General features: G+C 40.1%; 2 long non-coding RNA genes across 2 annotated transcripts in view; both read right to left on the bottom strand.

Annotated features, from left to right (window-relative positions):
• Positions 1-9,399: 9,399 nt before the first annotated feature.
• Positions 9,400-13,141, bottom strand: LOC130405462 (uncharacterized). The gene is made up of 3 exons (XR_008904338.1): positions 12,056-13,141; positions 11,166-11,373; positions 9,400-10,714 (listed from the first exon to the last, which is right to left on the bottom strand). It is a non-coding gene; the product is annotated as an uncharacterized LOC130405462 (long non-coding RNA).
• Positions 13,142-13,222: 81 nt separating this feature from the next.
• Positions 13,223-18,493, bottom strand: part of LOC130405464 (uncharacterized) — a 36,731-nt gene continuing 31,460 nt past the window's right edge. The window contains exon 3 of the long non-coding RNA XR_008904340.1: positions 13,223-18,223. This is a non-coding gene — a long non-coding RNA (uncharacterized LOC130405464). The remainder of the gene's footprint in view (positions 18,224-18,493) is intronic.

Genomic DNA, 18,493 nt, shown 5'->3' with positions numbered 1-18,493 from the left:
TGGAAGGAGGGATTACAGACAAAACAAACTTGATTTCCAGTACAGCACTCGATAAACATAATTCCATGCATTATAACCTTCTCTAGGCTTTGAAATGCATTTGCACTGAGCAGACAGAATCTAGCCCGAGCACATGGCGGCTAGTAACCTCCATTTTGAACAACCTCATCAGCAATACAGTCAACCATCTTTCACACTGCAGAATTACGCAAAGTCACCATTGTCGCCAAAATAACCAAGCACAATGGTAAGCATAAAACTGGCAAATAGTGATAGCTGTGCTCAAGAAAACCTAGGCTTAGTGGCGACGGTTAGCTATGATGACTGCTAACTAACCTAGCGTTAGCTGTTAGATAGCTAATGAACTTCACAAGGTCACTAAGAGAGATCATGGGACAGCATAACTAACGACAACGGAGCCACGATGCAATGGTTCGCTGACAATCAATTGTCTTGACATAACGTGATTAAAATATCAAGAAGTTATTCATTATTTTCACATTTCGTGGCATGTTTTAATCAATAAATGATCATACTGTAGTTGCTATTGGAACTTTCCTTACCTTGCTAGCGTTAGAGATTAGCTTACGTAGCTAGCTAACGATGTCACTACAAATGTGATGCATCATTCAGTTTTGACCCCTCACGCTAAATCAGAGCCCCACTGTATTTCCATGAGGCTAAATAAGCAACAGATTGAAAAAAATGACATTATTTTAAATTATTACGGACACTCACCTTTCTATTGGAGCCTGTTCAAAATGGCGCTGACTTCAAGGACAGATTCTTGAGGTCTGGCTGTGTAACTGCGTTGTTCCAAAAAAAGGGGTGGAGCATTCTTTACACTAATGTTTTTAGCTCTGGTTTTTAACATAGGCTTCAGTGCAAATTTAACTTTATCTGTAGAGGAATCTACTCTACCTGTAGAGGAATCTACACTATAAGTGCAAGTTGAAGTTAACAATGTGATTTCAACACTGCAAATTTTACTGTGTGGGGTAGACAAGTCACCGGACTACTACTACCCATGCAAGTGAACGGAGCGTTCCACGGCATTGAGAAGACCCGTGTAATAAAGGCCTATAATATTTCTGGTTATGGCATATATTTCTCCTCAGATTAGGCCAATAAACCAATGATAAAATAAAAACAAAAACGCTCGATCAAAGGCCCGGCCCGAGTATAGTGGTGGGAAAAATCGGCCCGACCTGGCCCGCGTCGGGCTCGGGCTCGGGCCAGAGAATCTAAACACTGACTGGAACTACTTAGCAGGTGTCTGTAGGCCTATATCAGGAGTTAATACAGCCAATCAGAATACGAGTATTCCCCCAGACCGTGCTCTAAACAATATTATTCACGAGTTATAATCAACCCCTACACATCAATATTAATGATAACCCATTAAATACGGTATGATTTCTAGATGTCATGGCAACGTCCGCTCGCGACACTGGACTTGCGAGGCATCGACGCGGACTTTCATTCACATAGCCAAAAACAAGAGAATAGATGGCTAGATAATATAAACATCAAGACATACAATTCTAAAAAGAACAGATGAAGCAGCTACCCTTTTTTCCTTCGCGGTTTGCCTACAGAGTAGCGCACCTGCATTTAATATATCCGTGTACTGTGTACAATTTCTCAGAATCAAAGGTGAAAGAAGAAACGGGTGGCCAAAAGCTGTCATATTGTTAGTTATCACAGACAATTTTAAGTAGAAACGGGTGGCCAAAAGCTGTCATTTGTTAGTTATCACAGACAATTTTCAACAATGAATAATCTGTACGGAGCTCCTTAAGGGACATAGGGAGAACGCTCCCGGACAGAACCTTAGTTTGGAAGTCGTGCTTAGTGACATGAAAAATACTTCCAATTGAAATACAAAATTTAGAAAATACGTGTCCCTGATCACGTTTCAATAGATTAAATAACGTGACAGTGTCACGTATGTTCGTGAGACCAGGTTCGAGCGTGTGCATGGGTTGAATTGCGTGTGTCTCACGCCGAATTCATGAGACTTGAGAGCCCTGTACTTGCGTGACACAAACCAGCACCGCAAACGTTCTCTCCCGCTTGAGATGACGTCTTTCTCCATAGGTTCATGGGTCTGATGCGCCGATTTCCCATGCTGATATTTCCGGAGATTCTCGGGCATCTTCGACAATTTGGCTATAGATTGTCTCATTACACGCTAAATAATATAATTATAGCCTAATTATATATATAGGCAATATATATGATTAGGCAATATATATATATATATATATATGTATATATATATATATAGCATTTGTGGTTTTGGCATAAACATAACTAGGGTGCACTGTACTATCTGCGCACACCCTTTCTGAAGCCTCTCTCTCGCTCTCTCTCTCTGTCCCTCCCTCTCTCTCTTTCTCTCTCTCTCGTAGCGTTTTGTGGAGCACGTTATTTGTCTGAGAACACTGCCATTCAGAATGCATTGGTTTACATTTCGTTCTGTGTAGCACGAAAAAAGTCGGACTATCGTGCTCTGGAACACGATTCAATAGATTAACGTTCGTGCGCATGAGCACGAAATCGCGTGATACTGGGTTGTGTAATAATAATAAATAATAATACATTTAATTTAGAGGCGCCTTTCAAGGCACCCAAGGTCACCTTACAGAGCATAAAGTCATATACATCGTTTAAAAACAAGACATTGTGGAAAAAAAATAAATAAATAAATAAAACAAAAACAAGACAATCAAACAATCAAGACAGTGATCAGTTAGACATTGTGTGCGAGTTTGAACAGGTGAGTTTTGAGTTGTGACTTGAAGGTTGTAATGGTGTCTGACTGTTTTATGTGTGGGGGGAGGGAGTTCCACAGCCTGGGACAAACCTGGCACGAGATTTTGGGTCATTGTAACTATGAAGATGTACAGAAGTTACAGGGTATAGTGGAAGGCATGGAGATAGAGGGAGGTGCAGTAAGGCCAGCATTTTGTGAAGTGTGTACACAGGGAAAATTCACCCAAACAAGGAATAGGGAGCCAGACAGTAAGGCTAAGAAACCTTTGGAACTTGTGCACACTGACTTAGCAGGTCCCATGCGAACACCGAGCATAGATGGACACAAATATACACAGTCTTTTACAGACGACTACTCAGGTACCATATTGGTGTATTTTCTAAGGTCCAAAAGTGATGCAGTACAGGCCACAGAACGGTTCTTGGCCGACATAGCACCTTATGGAGAAGTCAAGTGTATCCGTTCAGACAATGGCACTGAGTTTACATGTGGAAACTTCCAAACACTGTTAAGGAAGAATAAAATCAGGCACGAGACGTCTGCGCCCTATTCGCCCCACCAAAACGGCACAGCAGAGAGAGGGCGGCGAACACTGTATGATATGGCCAGATGTTTTCTGATAGAAAGTAAACTACCAGACAAGCTATGGAACTATGCTATCCAGACAGCAGCTTACGTGAGAAACAGGTGTTACAGCAGACGCACAAAGAAAACGTCAAAAACAGCCCAGCTTACCTGGTATACTATCCTGACACAGAGAGGGTTCAGAAACACAGGTTGGTAAAATTCCCAACCAAGGCAGCCACAGAGAGAAACACAAACGCCAGAGTCACACATAGAATGTAGTGATAGAGAGGTACATCCCAAGGTCAATATGCAAGAAAATGTTGATGAATGTGTAAAAAATTTACCAGGTCAGGGTGTTCAAAGTGGTGCTTCTGAGGTTTTACCTGAACAGATTGTAAACAGAAGGAACCCACGAGAAACAGGAGGAGTCCATCTCACCTGCAGGAGTTTGAGACCGAGGACAAGGTTGACAAACTGCAAACAGCTGTTGACTTCTGTTACAGAGCCGTATGCGACATTCCGCAAACCTACCAGGACGCCATAGCATCAACAAAGTCAAAGCAGTGGAAAAATGCAATGGATGAGGAGATGCGATCACTGGAGGAGAACAAGACTACAGCCTCACTCAGTTGCCACCGGGTAAACAGGCAGTGGGGGGTAGGTTGGTCTATGCACTCAAGAGTGATATCGACGGATCAGACAAGTACAAGGCGAGGTTTGTAGCGAAAGGCTACAGTCAAAAACAAGGGATTGACTATGAAGAGACATTCTCACCTACAGCAGATATGACAAGTGTGAGGGTGGTCATGCAAAAGGCAGAACAGGAGAATCTTATTTTGCACCAGATGGACGTTAAGACGGCCTATTTGCATGCACCGATTGACTGTGAAATATATATGGAGCAACCACAAGGTTTTGAGAAAGAGTCTGAAACTGGTGAAAAAATGGTGTGTAAATTACAGAAGTCTTTATATGGTCTAAAACAGTCAGGGAGAAATCGGAATGTAATGTTACATACATATCTTACTGAGAATGGTTTTGATCAGAATCCTGCAGACAACTGTGTGTACACAAGAGAAAAACAGCACAAAAAGGTTATTTTGATCATATGGGTTGATGATCTAATTGTAGCCGCTAGTGATGAGGATGTACTGAACAGTGTGAAGAGAATGCTCGCAGAGAGGTTCAAGATGAAGGATCTAGGGAGGTTGAACCATTTTCCGGGGATACACTTTAACCAAACAGAGGGTCAGGTTACAATGTCAAAGCAGAGATATGCAACCAAGATACTAGAGAGGTTTGCAGGATTGCAGGCCAAGAGAGACTCCATGTGAGCCAAAGCTTGAGTACTCAGAGGATGCTGACAAAATGAATGAGCCAAAGAAGTACAGGTGTGGAGCAGCAGTGGGAAGTTTAATATACTTGTCCACATGCACTCGACCACATCTAAGCTTTGTGGTCAGTAACTTGTCTAAACCAAGTTATCTTAACCAACTGAAGAACATTGGAACACAGTAAAACATGTGTTCAGATACCTCAAAGGTACAAAAGAACAGAAGTTATGTTTCAAAGGAAGCGACACAAAGAGACTAGGTCTTATGCTGCTATCCATTTGGATGGTACGCTGGTACGAACAACGAGAACTTGACGTATTTCCCTTGTGCCAGCCTTCCAGTTTGCCATTTGTGTTTCTGTCGAGCCACGAGGGGGAGTAGTAGCAGGCTAGTCATCATTAGCAAACCAGCTTCAAAACAAAACTTTACATTGAATTGCACGCAAAGCAAGACCGTGCAATGCATATATTGGTGACCGGATTAAAGCAGCAATGAAATCAAGTGTGTAAGAGGTTTTAAAAACGACATTAAAACCACCAACGTGGTACAAATAGAAAGAAAATACATCTCATCCCCCATTAACTATGGGCGCAGCCATCTTCTTTGCGAGTTGTACAGCTCTGCTCGCTCTACTTTGAAAGCGACGAGATACTACGACCAAAAGGGGGCGTGCCTCAGTGAAATGCCGCAAGAAAGCTGGGAGATTTGCGGCTTTACCACTTCGTAAATCCAAATGGATAGCAGCATAACCTTGCTATGCCACATGTAAATCCCTTGGCTGTCGGGTGCAGCCTGCTGGCAACGACGACTAATGTGCACACTGCACAGAAGTGTTCCCCCTCATTACAAATGCATTGAACCGGAACTGAAATCACACGCAGCCTCTATTTTTTTAACCAATCTGATCGCAGTTGATTTAGTACGTCAGGTGTGGCCATAATAAGAATGCATGTGCTTTTTCAACTTGAAGGGACTTGGGCAATACCAAATATCAAATTATTACATAACTAAAAACGAATGTTATTAAATGTTAACATTCAAATACACATTCACACAGAATGCACGGTTTTAATCCTGTCAGATAAGCACACTGCAAGCCATCTCATAAATAGTATATCTTAGTTTTTTTACAGCTGCCTGTAGGACCTTCTACACTTCAAAGTGAATGTATTTGTATATTTATCCTGAAATAGGTCCTTAATAGGCTATACATTATTAGAAGGGGGATTCTTCACTTGCATGTGAAAGGGTTAAATGCAACTATTCATTGTTGTCACACTATGCCATCAAAACTAACTTTGTGTTTTTTTTCTTCTTCATTTGCATATTTATGGGACACTGAAGACCATTCAAAGCTCACGGCAGAAAGGGTATCAAACTTGCATTTCATAATTGTATCCGATACACACAGAGATGGCCTCTTATTGGAGTAAAAGGAGGCGAGTCTTGTCCAAAGCAAGGGAGACAAGAACAAGATTTTGCAGCAATTACATTTAATTACAGTTAATCAGTCTGAAAATGCCCCCCCCCCAGCTTACCAGATCTAGCACTGTGTGGGACAACTTCAGAATTCGAGAACAGTCTTTGCCAAAACACTACAGACAGTGATGCCAGTGAAAGAGAGGATTTTAGTGGGTTATCCAGCTCTGATGAAAGTGAGCCTGAGGAAATGAGTTTACAAGCTAAACTAAAGCAATGGGAATCAACTTTTGGCATTACTCTTGTTGCAGTTACCGCTCTTCTGTCAATATTGAGAGTACACCACTCTGAGCTGCCTAAAGATGCCAGGACACTTCTTGGCACTCAAAAGAAAATAGCTGTGCATGCATTAGGTGGTGGTGAATATCACCATTTTGGATTGGCTAAGGGAATTTTATCAAAATTGAATTCAATCCATTTGCCTAGCTGCCTTCAGACAATTCGGTTACAATTCAACATCGACGGTTTACCCATTTTTAAGAGTTCAAAAGTTCAGTTTTGGCCAATTCTTGCGATGCTTGATTGTGATTACACAAAAAACCCTTTTATTATTGGTTTGTTTTGTGGAACTGGAAAACCATCTAGTGTGTATGACTACCTCAAAGAATTTGTCAATGACCTTACCCAGCTACTGAGGAATGGAGTGACCTTCAGAGGTAAACCTCTAAAGGTGATGGTGTGCTCCTTCATTTGTGATGCTCCAGCACGTGCTTTTGTCAAACAGATGAAGTCCCACAATGGCTACTCTGGGTGTGACCAGTGCAATCAAGTTGGCGTGTGGCAAAATAAAATGACATATCCTGAAATAAATGCCAGGCTTAGATCAGATGAAGACTTTGCTTTAATGTCAGACACAGATCACCACCTGCGACCTAGTCCCCTTACTGGCATTGTTCAGATGGTAACCCAGTTTCCCATTGATTACATGCACCTCTGCTGTTTGGGTGTAACAAAAAAACTCGGTAACACTTTATATTAAGGTACACCTATTCACCATTAATTAGTTGCTTATTAGCATGCAAATTAGTAACATATTGGCTCTTAATTAGTCATTATTAAGTACTTATTAATGCCTTATTCTGCATGGCCTTATTATACAACCAGTAAGCCATTAACTAAGAGTTTTCCCTCAATAACCTCAGAATTATTGCTTATTAGCAGTAAGTAAGGAAGTTGTTGCATATGAATTATGATCTTAATATGCTTTGCTTAGTATGGACTTTATAAGGTGGTAGTACCACAAGAATAGTTATTCTCCCTTAATAACACTTAATGAATATGGTCTGTTCTTACATAAAAAATACACAAAACTACAAGTGTTAATAGTGTCCAAATAACTCTAAATTAAGTCTTTGTTACTTAGAATATGTTCCCCATACTAAAGTGACATCTTGATCATTACTAATTCACTAGTAATTGAACACTTATTAACCAACACATGTTCCCTAATCTAAAGTTGCCTCCTTTTTACACTTAGTTAATATATTATAGCACATAACTACTGCAATGAACAAGCGATGGGTTACACCTTTGAAAAAAATGGATCTATCTATAGGTTCCCTCTCATTCAGTGGTACAAATACCTCATTTATTAAACCACTGGTTCAGGTTTTCCCAAGGCTGACAACAAATACTGCCTGAAAATTCAAACACTGACAAGTATCAATGTTTATAAACATGTCATACAATATGGTATCAAATGTATAAGCAGGTCATACTGTATGATAATACAGGTACTCTATTGTTGAACATCTGTGTGATCCTTTAACCAAAATCTGCCTGCTTAAAAAAAACACAATATAAAATACTGCACAATATTAAGTACAAAAATACCATAAATTGCACAATCTAAAAAATATAAAACCTGCACAGCTCAACATGAATTTGCTCTTCATCAGCTAAACTACACTTGTCAAAGCTTAGAACAAATGTACTGAACTGTACAAACATTGCACTTTCACAGCCTAAACTTGCTCTATAATTACTGCATCAGGTTGATTTATTTCCCCTGTGCACAAATATTTCACTTTTCCAATACAATATAACAGAATTTTAACTGAACAAAGAAGCTCACTTGCATTTTAATACTTTAACAAGGGAAGGAGTTGGCCTTCGGCCTTCATGTCCATGATAATAGTATTTTTCTCAGAGGTAACCAGGGGTGTAGTGGAGGGTAAACGCACGTAAACGCCGTTTACGCACCTCTGGAATTTAGGAAATAGCGTTTACGCACCTCTAAATAGCGTTTACGCACCTCTAAGTGGCGTTTACGAACTTCAAAGTTCCCTGTGCCTTGTATTCTGCCATTGGAATAATCGGAAATAAATTTAGTATCATTTTAAAACACCTAAAACAAAGTTTCAAATTGTTGAACAAATAAACGCTGTAATCTGAATCATTTTCATGTGCGCTGTAGGCCTATGCTATTATGGTCTGTGACCCTCCAATCAGTGCCTTGCGGCTGCGGCGGCGACACAAATCAGGATCCAGGAAAATATGTAAACAGGAAGTATGTAAACACATGGCCCTACGCGTTGTGGATTATCATGCCTGCCTACCTGTCATTAATAAGCCATGGATATCAGGCGATTTTTGAAGAGACCTTCGAGTGCTCCCACTCCAACAGAAGCCCGAAAAAGGCCTCAAGTACAAAGTAAGACTGAAGATGATCAATTCACATGAGTTGTTTTTGTGATTTATAAATCAATTTTACTTGACGAACTATTAAATGACTACGAGCATTCAGATTGGCCAATGCGTAGTCATGCTATCCGTGTACTGCCCCTGTCAAGGTGAGCGAAAGTCAGTCAGAGTTTTACTATCCATATCAAACTTCGGTTTTGGCGTATCAACTTCGCTATAGCTCGGTCGCTATGTTAAAGCCTCAATTTGGAGATGCGAGGTTGGCGGTTGCAGGCAGGCGCGGCCTTCCCTACAGGCGGGTCAGGCGGCCGCCTAGAGCGCCATCTAGAGGGGGGGCGCAAAATATAAAAAAATAAAATAAAATACTTATTGGCCACGTCTACCCGTCTACCCCCCCCCCCCCCCCCCGTCAACAATCGCTTCACCCCCCCCCCCCCCCCCCCCCCCCCCCCGTCGATCGCTCCATACCCCCCCCCCCCCCTCGCCTAGAGCGCCAAATGTGCTGGGGCCGCCCCTGGTTGCAGCCGTGGACTCCGCGGCTGAACCGTGGATCGGGCGGATGACGCGACCTATATATTTTAATTAAATTCGGGCGGTTGGCGGTTAAATCGATTATTATTTATTTTCTTTTAAGTTATTTTCCCAGCAAACTGGCCTGTTCCCCTAGACTAGAGGAACCGTATGGGGAATCCAAGTTGAAACAACTTGCCCAAAGGTTCAGACTTGATGACAGAAAAATTCTTGAAGGCTATAGGGATTTTAAGGATAACTCAAGCATCATTCCAGAAAACCTTGCACCACTCCTGAATATCGACCATCTCATTCCAGTTAGCACTGCTGAGTGTGAGAGGGGGTTCAGCTTAACGAACATCATAGTGTGCCCCCTGAGATGCAGTCTGCACTTCATGGTCACAGTGTCGTCCTTGATGTTTATTCAACTGAATGGCCCACCACTCAGCCACCACAAAGTTCAATCCAACACGTATGTGAAGTCCTGGCTGGTGAAGCACAGGGGAGCCATGAACCCCAGAACACACCCCTGCAAGGCAGGACCTGACGTGGAGGACATGAGACCCTCTGGGCACTACTGTGAAAAGCATGCATACTAATACACACACATACACACATGCCATAGATATAGTTCTTAATCTACACATACCTTTCTTTACTGTTGATATTTGAATAACTTGAATAAACTACAAACACATTCATTAACTGTCATTGATTGATTTAATATGACTTTAATTGATAACATAATGGAATATAGCCAGGCTTGCCTTACAGAGTCGCAACACTTTGCGTTGCGTTGCGTTGTGTCGAGGTCGGTCTGATCACAAAATTCATAGTTTACCCACCTCTAATTTGACCACTACAGCCCTGGAGGTAACAGTACATTTAGTGTGTCGAAACTTTTGACTGGTAGTATAAATATCAACTTGATATCTGCATCTACATTTCAGACAGGTTTCATACTGGATATTTTTTCCTAATGTCATGCAAAAGCATTCCAAGTGTTCCGTTATTGTGATGTTTTCCACGCCAATAAGTCCACTCAATTACATCTAAGTGATCCCTCAACAGTTTTTGTGTGCGGTTCCCTCTTTGTCTCCAGATAGTTGACTTGCAAATACCCCAAAATCTCTCCAGGTTTTGTGTATGTGCACCTGTAACAGGGTCGACAAAAAAAATCTTGATGGTTGACAGTCAGGTGATTGTACCCTTCATCCTGAAGACGGCGGTAAGACCTCCACCCATCTGAAATGACAGAGCTTCCACGACGAACATGCTTCTTTATTAGATGCCTGACTGAACGGTGATGCACAATCTTAAGAATGGGTCTCCTCCTGTCATTCTTAATCCCTAGCATTCCGAACACCCAGGAACTCCTGTTGCTTGCCCGTCCTCTGTTGTACTGAAATTCACAAGAGCAAATATTTCAAAATGAGGACAATGGCACTCACAATACAATGATTCTGCAATAATGGTGGGAAATGGGAGAGAATAAATCATAAGTCAAAAATTCAAAAGTTCTCTCTAGCTTTGGAGTAGTGGTGCATGTTTACAAATATTGAACTGTTCTGGGGTGTAGGAATAATGTGGTTTCTTAAAACTGACATTCCCCTCTATTGCATCAATGAACTACAATGTATCTTATTTCATAATGCAGTAGTTACTTCTCGAGATACAGCAGATACACCTCCAAGCACCTCAGGCAAAAACAGGTTTTAAATGTATGTATTGTCTCTACTTTCAGTAGCTGAGTTTAGCTCAGACTTAACCAACATCAAATACATGTTTTTAGACACAAAATCATGTATTTGGCATCAAAGTAATACTCATAAGTGTTTAAGTAACTTTCATACCTTTCTTTTATGGCCAAATTTGCTTTCATCTATCATAACAATCTTTGCTCTTTGTCCAACAGTCTGCTTGCCTCTTCTTCTCATTCTTTTCATTCCTGATTTGCAAACTCTCCGCAGCTTGTCTGCAAGTTTACTCAGAGTTGCAGAACTCCGAGTAATTCCTTCCTGCAGCATGTCCACTTGTCTCAGTCGAAGGCCTTGGGCGAATCTGTAATAGATCAACCAGATAAATATTTCAATGACACAATTTAGAAGTGGGGGGTTAAAACCAATTTCTTAAGTTGTCATAATTATAACCATAATTTCTCATTTGCAGTCCCATTTGCAGACACAGCAGATACTCATAGCCTGAATACAAGAGTGTATTTAACCGGAAACAACAAATCTCAAAAGCAAAGTAGGGTGAAGAACATTCCCTGTATGAGGGGAGGAATGGAATAAAATCCCAAAACAAATTAAATCTGCTGTATCTTTGAAGAGTTTTAAGAAACAACCGAAAAAATGGATACTGAGTAAATTAGCACAGTGAAGTGTCTGTTTAGAAAAGTTAAGTTCTTTTGAACTTGTGTGGGTTTTTTTTCTCGCCAATGAATTAAGTTATTTTGAGACAATTTCCGGGAACCACCTAAAACCTAAAAATCCACAAGACCTTTGTACTACATTGGACTCTTCGCAACCCAGTACTTATACAATTACACATACTTGATAAATTCGACCAATGTTCAGAATTCTTCCCATATAATGTATAAACTCATGTCTCGTAAGCATTGGCTCTTATAGGACCCATCCCAACCAACAGTATAGTGAGAACATTCAAAGAAAACATTATGGTCCGAGTTAAGAGTTTGTCTTTGATGGCTTTTGTTATTATACAATGTAAAACCACGCACCTGTAGATGTAATGCATCCACGTATGCAGTCGAATGTGAGAATTCTCAAACATTGAGCCACTTCGGATGGACCTCGACACCGTTTTCCCTTTGTGACAGGAATCTCGGCATGTCCTGATGATTAAATCCAAAGGTTAATGTAACAAAATAAAAACCTATGATACTGTGCTGATTTCACTTAATAAAAATGTAACATAAATGAAGATGGAGAGGGGGACATAGATGTTTATGTATAAGTGTTGAAACAGCTAAGATTGGGATTGAACAAGGTCGTAGTTCTTGTGATTCCCTCCCCCCATGCAATCTCAAAGCACAACAGAACAGTCCCATTTCTAGGCCTACTTGACAAGTAATATCTATAACTTACACCTTAAATTGGGTTAGACATTTGAGTAAATTTAGCTGTGTCTACTCTACTCTACTTGTCACCACTTGTGCTTCCGTGCCACGCAGCATGAAAAGGGTGATATCAATCAATTAATCCCTGTGCATGTACAAGTTTAAAGTCAAGCTGATTGGTGGCATGTATTGTTAAATAGGTGAACAATATGACCAGGAATGTGATCTAAAATTGGTAAAAAGCAATTTTTCATTTCAGATTTTGTACACATATACTTTGTGGAAACATTAACACCCCTATCTCTACCAAATAAACAGTAGCTTACTTAAAAGTTAAAATTTGCAGCTGTGTGTGTGATTTGTATTGTGACTGTCTAGATGTGACTTAGCATATTTTGTGTGTACACCACTCATAACTTCTGTATTAAAAAAATTGTCGTAAAATATAGGATTTGCCACTGAATTCTAGCAGATATAATTGGATGGCTGCATGCTGCACACTCCCCTATGCTTACACACAAAGAAAGAATTAATAAATAAGGCACATGTCTAGTTGTTCTACTCACCATGCTGCCTCCTTTTTGCCGTAGGACCGTTTCAACTTCATAACATGAGAGCAAGAGGGGCATTTCATCCATTTTCGAAGTAGGCCTTCTTTCATTAACCATCTGGTGAACTTGTAGTTTTCCTTGGGGCACCGTCTAAAATGTATTAGACTCAAAAACTCGTAACCCAACAACATATTTGTTAAACCTATGGAATAATATTAGATTCAAAGCTCATAATATTGCCCAGCGCACCCGTCTTCTTTGATGTCTAAATGTGTAGACAGTCTCGCAGTCCTGCATCAAAGAATGGCGCGAAGTGCCATTACAGTAATTGACATAACAATCTACCAATCCGTAGCCGTGTTCCTCCGATATGTTGCTCTCATCCAATCATTGACTGTTACTATGCTGTCATGTGACATCCTCATCCAATCATCCAAAGGGAGCCACCAGTCACGTCAAAGATTCGGAGAAGGTGGGTATTTGCCGTTTCGTTCACAGTTTGGAGAGTGAAGAGGGAAATTCGTGTAACAAAAATGGTAAGTTAAGCGCTAGCCTGTTAATTGAAACTCCCCCTGAGTTTTGTAAGCACATCATAACGCCCGTCCTCGGGCCGTTTACATAGTTAAAGAGTAGTAAACCCTCCTATTTATCTGCAGTGTGTAGGCTAATTAGCTAATGTAACGTTAAGCTAGCTGAGTGCGTGAGTGTGCACGTGAGCTGGGTGAATAGTAGGAAAGAAACTGTAACATTAACATAAAATGTGAATGTAGGTGCATATGTAATGCTTTGGCGTCACAACCAGGTATTGAAATGTTTGGCAGAGGCTGTTGATGCTAAACGGGGTGAAGCTAATTCATCAGCCGCTAGTAAAGAGGGTAGGCAAATTAACTTTGTGCATCAGGGGGAAAAGGCTAGACCATTTAGAGGCAGGCACAGAGTCGGGCAGCTAAGTAATGGAGGAGCCTGGGAATTGAAGGCGGATCTTATTCAGCAGGTTGTTGTGCCTCCACACATTGTTAGCACTCGGCTAAGCCCAGATATGCTATTGTGGTCAGACTTAGAGAAGATTGTTTATTTTATTGAACATACAGTTCCTTGGGAAGACAGAGTTGAAGTAGCTAATGAGCTTAAGAAAGCGAAGTATGCTGAGATGGCTGAAGAGGCAGCACAGAGAGGCTGGAGTTCGCGACTAAGGCCTATTGAAATCGGTGCACGGGGGTTTGTTGCTAGATCTGCTATTAGCTTGCTGACTGAACTGGGTATTTGTGGACGAAGTCTGAGGCAGGCGGTTAGTTACATGTCCGTGGCAGCAGAACGAGCAAGTGAATGGCTGTGGGTAAGGAGAAAACATACTTCCTGGGGTGCAAGCTGAGGTAAGCCAGCTGTGCTAACGTGAGCTAATATGCCAACGTGTTTGTGTGGTCAGGGTTAGGGGTAGGGCTAGGGGTACGATGCAGGAAAGAGTGTTTAGATGCTTTAAATGTGGCAATGTGGTGGCAGCATTGAGGGGGGTGAATCCAGGACGCTGGTTTCATTGTTAAGCCTTCAGGAGGTGTCGTGGGCCTAACTTAAACGAAACATCTGTGAAAGAGGGTGCCCACTTGATAACCCCAATGATATTCTGCTTACTGCTTACTGCTGTATTTACTGCTGTTAATTGGGCTAGTTGTCCCGTGTTTTTTCACCTTTGGTTGGTAGCTCAGTAGCCAGCGTGCTTATAAGGTTGGTTTGGACAGGGGCTTCTGAATATGTGTTTTCCTTGGATTTTGGCACAAGGGATTATAACATCTGATCCTGTGTATTAATGAATTAGTATGAACCATATTTTGTAATGAAAAATAAATTATGCACTATGCAGTCATTCGAACAAGAAGAGCTTTTGAATCTTGTGTAGATTATTTAAGTTAAATTTTGCCGGTTATAGTGACATGAATTTATTTATATTTTTACAGCCTAAGGCCAAGAAGAAAATGTCCCTAAAAGTCCCTAAAAATGACTCGATGACAGAGGTGACCAAAAATGATTTGGATGGTAAATTTTTCTTTGTCAACTTTCAAGTAACTTCAATACCTAAATAATTAGCTTGTCCAAATGTGTTTAAACATTGAAAGTCCTCTATTCATATGTTGATTTTGTTGTACCTATGCCATACTGTAGGTCCTGAAGTTGAAGGAAGCTCTGCTCCAAGTCGCAGCAGCATAAGCAGCATTGGATCAGGTAATGATTTCTCATTTTCTAGCAGTGTATCTTAGCAGAGTTTCATTTTTTGCTAGGGATTTTTCCTGCCTGAGATTAAAGTTGTTGGCAGATTTTGTCAGTATACATGTGCTTACAAATCAAGTTGAGGCAGCCGCACACACCATATCTGGTCCACTACCTTTGTTACATGCATGTCATTCTCTCTCACTCACTCACTCACTCACTCAATACTGTCAAATCATAATATTTTTTGTATCCTGCTCTCATTTTTGTTTTTAAGGATCAATCTCCAAAGTGGAGTTCCTAGAAGCAAGGATCCAATGGCAAGAAAAAATAATAAAGGATCTTGAGCAAGAGCGCAATTTCTTGCGTGAGCAAATCATGGGAAAGAAGAAATCATGTGAGTGATTTGGGAGCAACTTGTATCTGCAAAATGTAATGTAATTGTAATGAAAGGTGTGATATGTCTTCATAACAATCTGATCTTTGTCTCATCTATCCTCCTATTTGATCAAAGCTCAACCAAAAGTATTTACTTTGGAGGACGACGACGAGGATGACGATGGTAACATGGATGAAGATGACGTCATTCCCCCATCTTCTCCAAACATCAGTGAGTCCTCGGACAGTGATGTTGTCATCCAAAGACGGAAGAAACGTTGGACACAGCCACCTGCATCTGCAACTGTGGCTGTGCTTGGAAAAGCTCATGTGAGAGGTAAGAATGGCATAACTTGAACCACCTGCCCTGTTAGCAACAAGTGGTCATGAAAAGTAATTATTAATAAAAGCATTGGAAGAGCTGTTAAAAATATATGTTCTGAAGTAATTATGAGGCAAAAATACAGATCTTCAGTTCTAGAGTCTGAATATACTAGGAATTTGATGATAAATAAAAATTAAATGTCTAAAGTAAAAAATGTGGCTTTCATCAAGAATAAAGCTCCATTTTATTTTGCAGCATTCACACTAACTAGTTGATGAAATATTAAAGACTTAAGTGATCTGCTTTGTTCAGTTAAAGATCGGTTGTATTGTATTGGAAACGTGAAATATTAACCTGTGCAGATTTAGTTATATCCTTGTTAGTGCACAGGGGAAATAAATCACCTGATGCAGTAATTATAGAGCAAGTTTAGGCTGTGAAAGTGCAATGTTTGTACAGTTCAGTACATTTGTTCTAAGCTTTGACAAGTGTAGTTTAGCTGATGAAGAGCAAGTTCATGTTGAGCTGTGCAGGTTTTATATTTTTTAGATTGTGCAATTTATTGTATTTTTGTACTTAATATTGTGCAGTATTTTATATTGTGTTTTTTTTTAAGCAGGCAGATTTTGGTTAAAGGATCACACAGATGTTCAACAATAGAGTACCTGTATTATCATACAGTATGACCTGCTTATACATTTGATACCATATTGTATGACATGTTTATAAACATTGATACTTGTCAGTGTTTGAATTTTCAGGCAGTATTTGTTGTCAGCCTTGGGAAAACCTGAACCAGTGGTTTAATAAATGAGGTATTTGTACTTGCTGTCTTTGTTATTCTACCACTGAATGAGAGGGAACCTATAGATAGATCCATTTTTTTCAAAGGTGTAACCCATCGCTTGTTCATTGCAGTAGTTATGTGCTATAATATATTAACTAAGTGTAAAAAGGAGGCAACTTTAGATTAGGGAACATGTGTTGGTTAATAAGTGTTCAATTACTAGTGAATTAGTAATGATCAAGATGTCACTTTAGTATGGGGAACATATTCTAAGTAACAAAGACTTAATTTAGAGTTATTTGGACACTATTAACACTTGTAGTTTTGTGTATTTTTTATGTAAGAACAGACCATATTCATTAAGTGTTATTAAGGGAGAATAACTATTCTTGTGGTACTACCACCTTATAAAGTCCATACTAAGCAAAGCATATTAAGATCATAATTCATATGCAACAACTTCCTTACTTACTGCTAATAAGCCATAATTCTGAGGTTATTGAGGGAAAACTCTTAGTTAATGGCTTACTGGTTGTATAATAAGTACTTAATAATGACTAATTAAAAGCCAATATGTTACTAATTTGCATGCTAATAAGCAACTATTTAATGGTGAATAGGTGTACCTTAATATAAAGTGTTACCAAAAACTCATTCTTTTCTGGATGAAGGGCAAAAACCTGGGCATAAGACAGCCATCTAATGTCATCTCAGCTATATCATCTAAACTGATTGCTCTCCGTCCCCATATTCCATCTGAATTTGCCCGAAAACCACGAGAGCTGATAGAGATAGAAAGATGGAAGGCTACAGAACTAAGGCAGTTCATGATTTACAGTGGACCTGTGGTCCTAAAGCACAATCTACCAGAAGAGATTTTTGAGAACTTCCTGTTGTTTTCCGTGGGTGTGTTCTTATTACTCAGCCCCAACCTCTTTGCACCCATGATTGATTTTGCCAATAGAGTCCCAACAGCCTTTGTTAAAAGCTTTGGAGATTTATATGGTCAAGGAGAAATTGTATTTACAGTTCATCAGGTGATACATCTAGCTGATGTGTACAAACAGTTTGGTGCCCTTGACCGTGTCTCTGCATTTCCTTATGAAAACTTCCTTGGAAAAGTTAAAAAAAAATTGCGAAATCCTCAACTACCATTACAACAGGTAGTCAAGAGACTGTCAGAGGTGCATCAAACTGTTACTCCACCTCCAAGTAAGCCACCCCTTTTATACGACATACACCAGGATGGTCCTTTGCCTCTGCAATTCAGTACTGCCAAACAGTACAGAAAGGTAGCAACAACAGATTTTTGCCTGTCAACAAAGACTGGGAACAACTGCATAGCAGTAGGACAGGATATTGGACTGGTCCAAAACATTGTGCTATCCTCTGGTTCAGTCTTCATCATCTACAGACGATTTGGGTACAAGGAATCCCATTTCACATATCCCTGCCCCTCCTCTCGAATAGGCTGTTTTCAGGTCCATACGTTGGTCGATGATCTTGAGGTTGAGATGTGTGCTTTTTCCAGACCAAGACCATTATGTTGCCATCCCTCTTCTTCACCAATCCTAATTCCTTGTCTTCTGCAATCCAAAAAATAAAGAAAAAAAAAGATTTTTTGTTATTGAACTTTTTCTTAAAAGTCCTAAAATCGAATTAATGAACGAAAAAAAAACAAAAAAAACGATATACACAAATAGCCCAAAAATATATATCTGAGTGGTGACAAACTGCTGTAAATCAGCTGTGAATGATCTGAGTAGTTAGAGTGCTTCAGCTGAGTAGCATTGTATACTCTTCCTGCGAAGTGCTTTCTTTTTCTTTCTATTTTTTTTGTCTTTGTGAAGGTAATT

This window comes from Gadus chalcogrammus, chromosome 16 (genome assembly GCF_026213295.1).
Source record: "Gadus chalcogrammus isolate NIFS_2021 chromosome 16, NIFS_Gcha_1.0, whole genome shotgun sequence".
In the NCBI taxonomy this organism is placed as follows: domain Eukaryota; kingdom Metazoa; phylum Chordata; class Actinopteri; order Gadiformes; family Gadidae; genus Gadus; species Gadus chalcogrammus.
The sequence above is the reverse complement of the archived record's forward strand: the minus strand, read 5'-3'. Positions and strand labels throughout refer to the sequence as shown.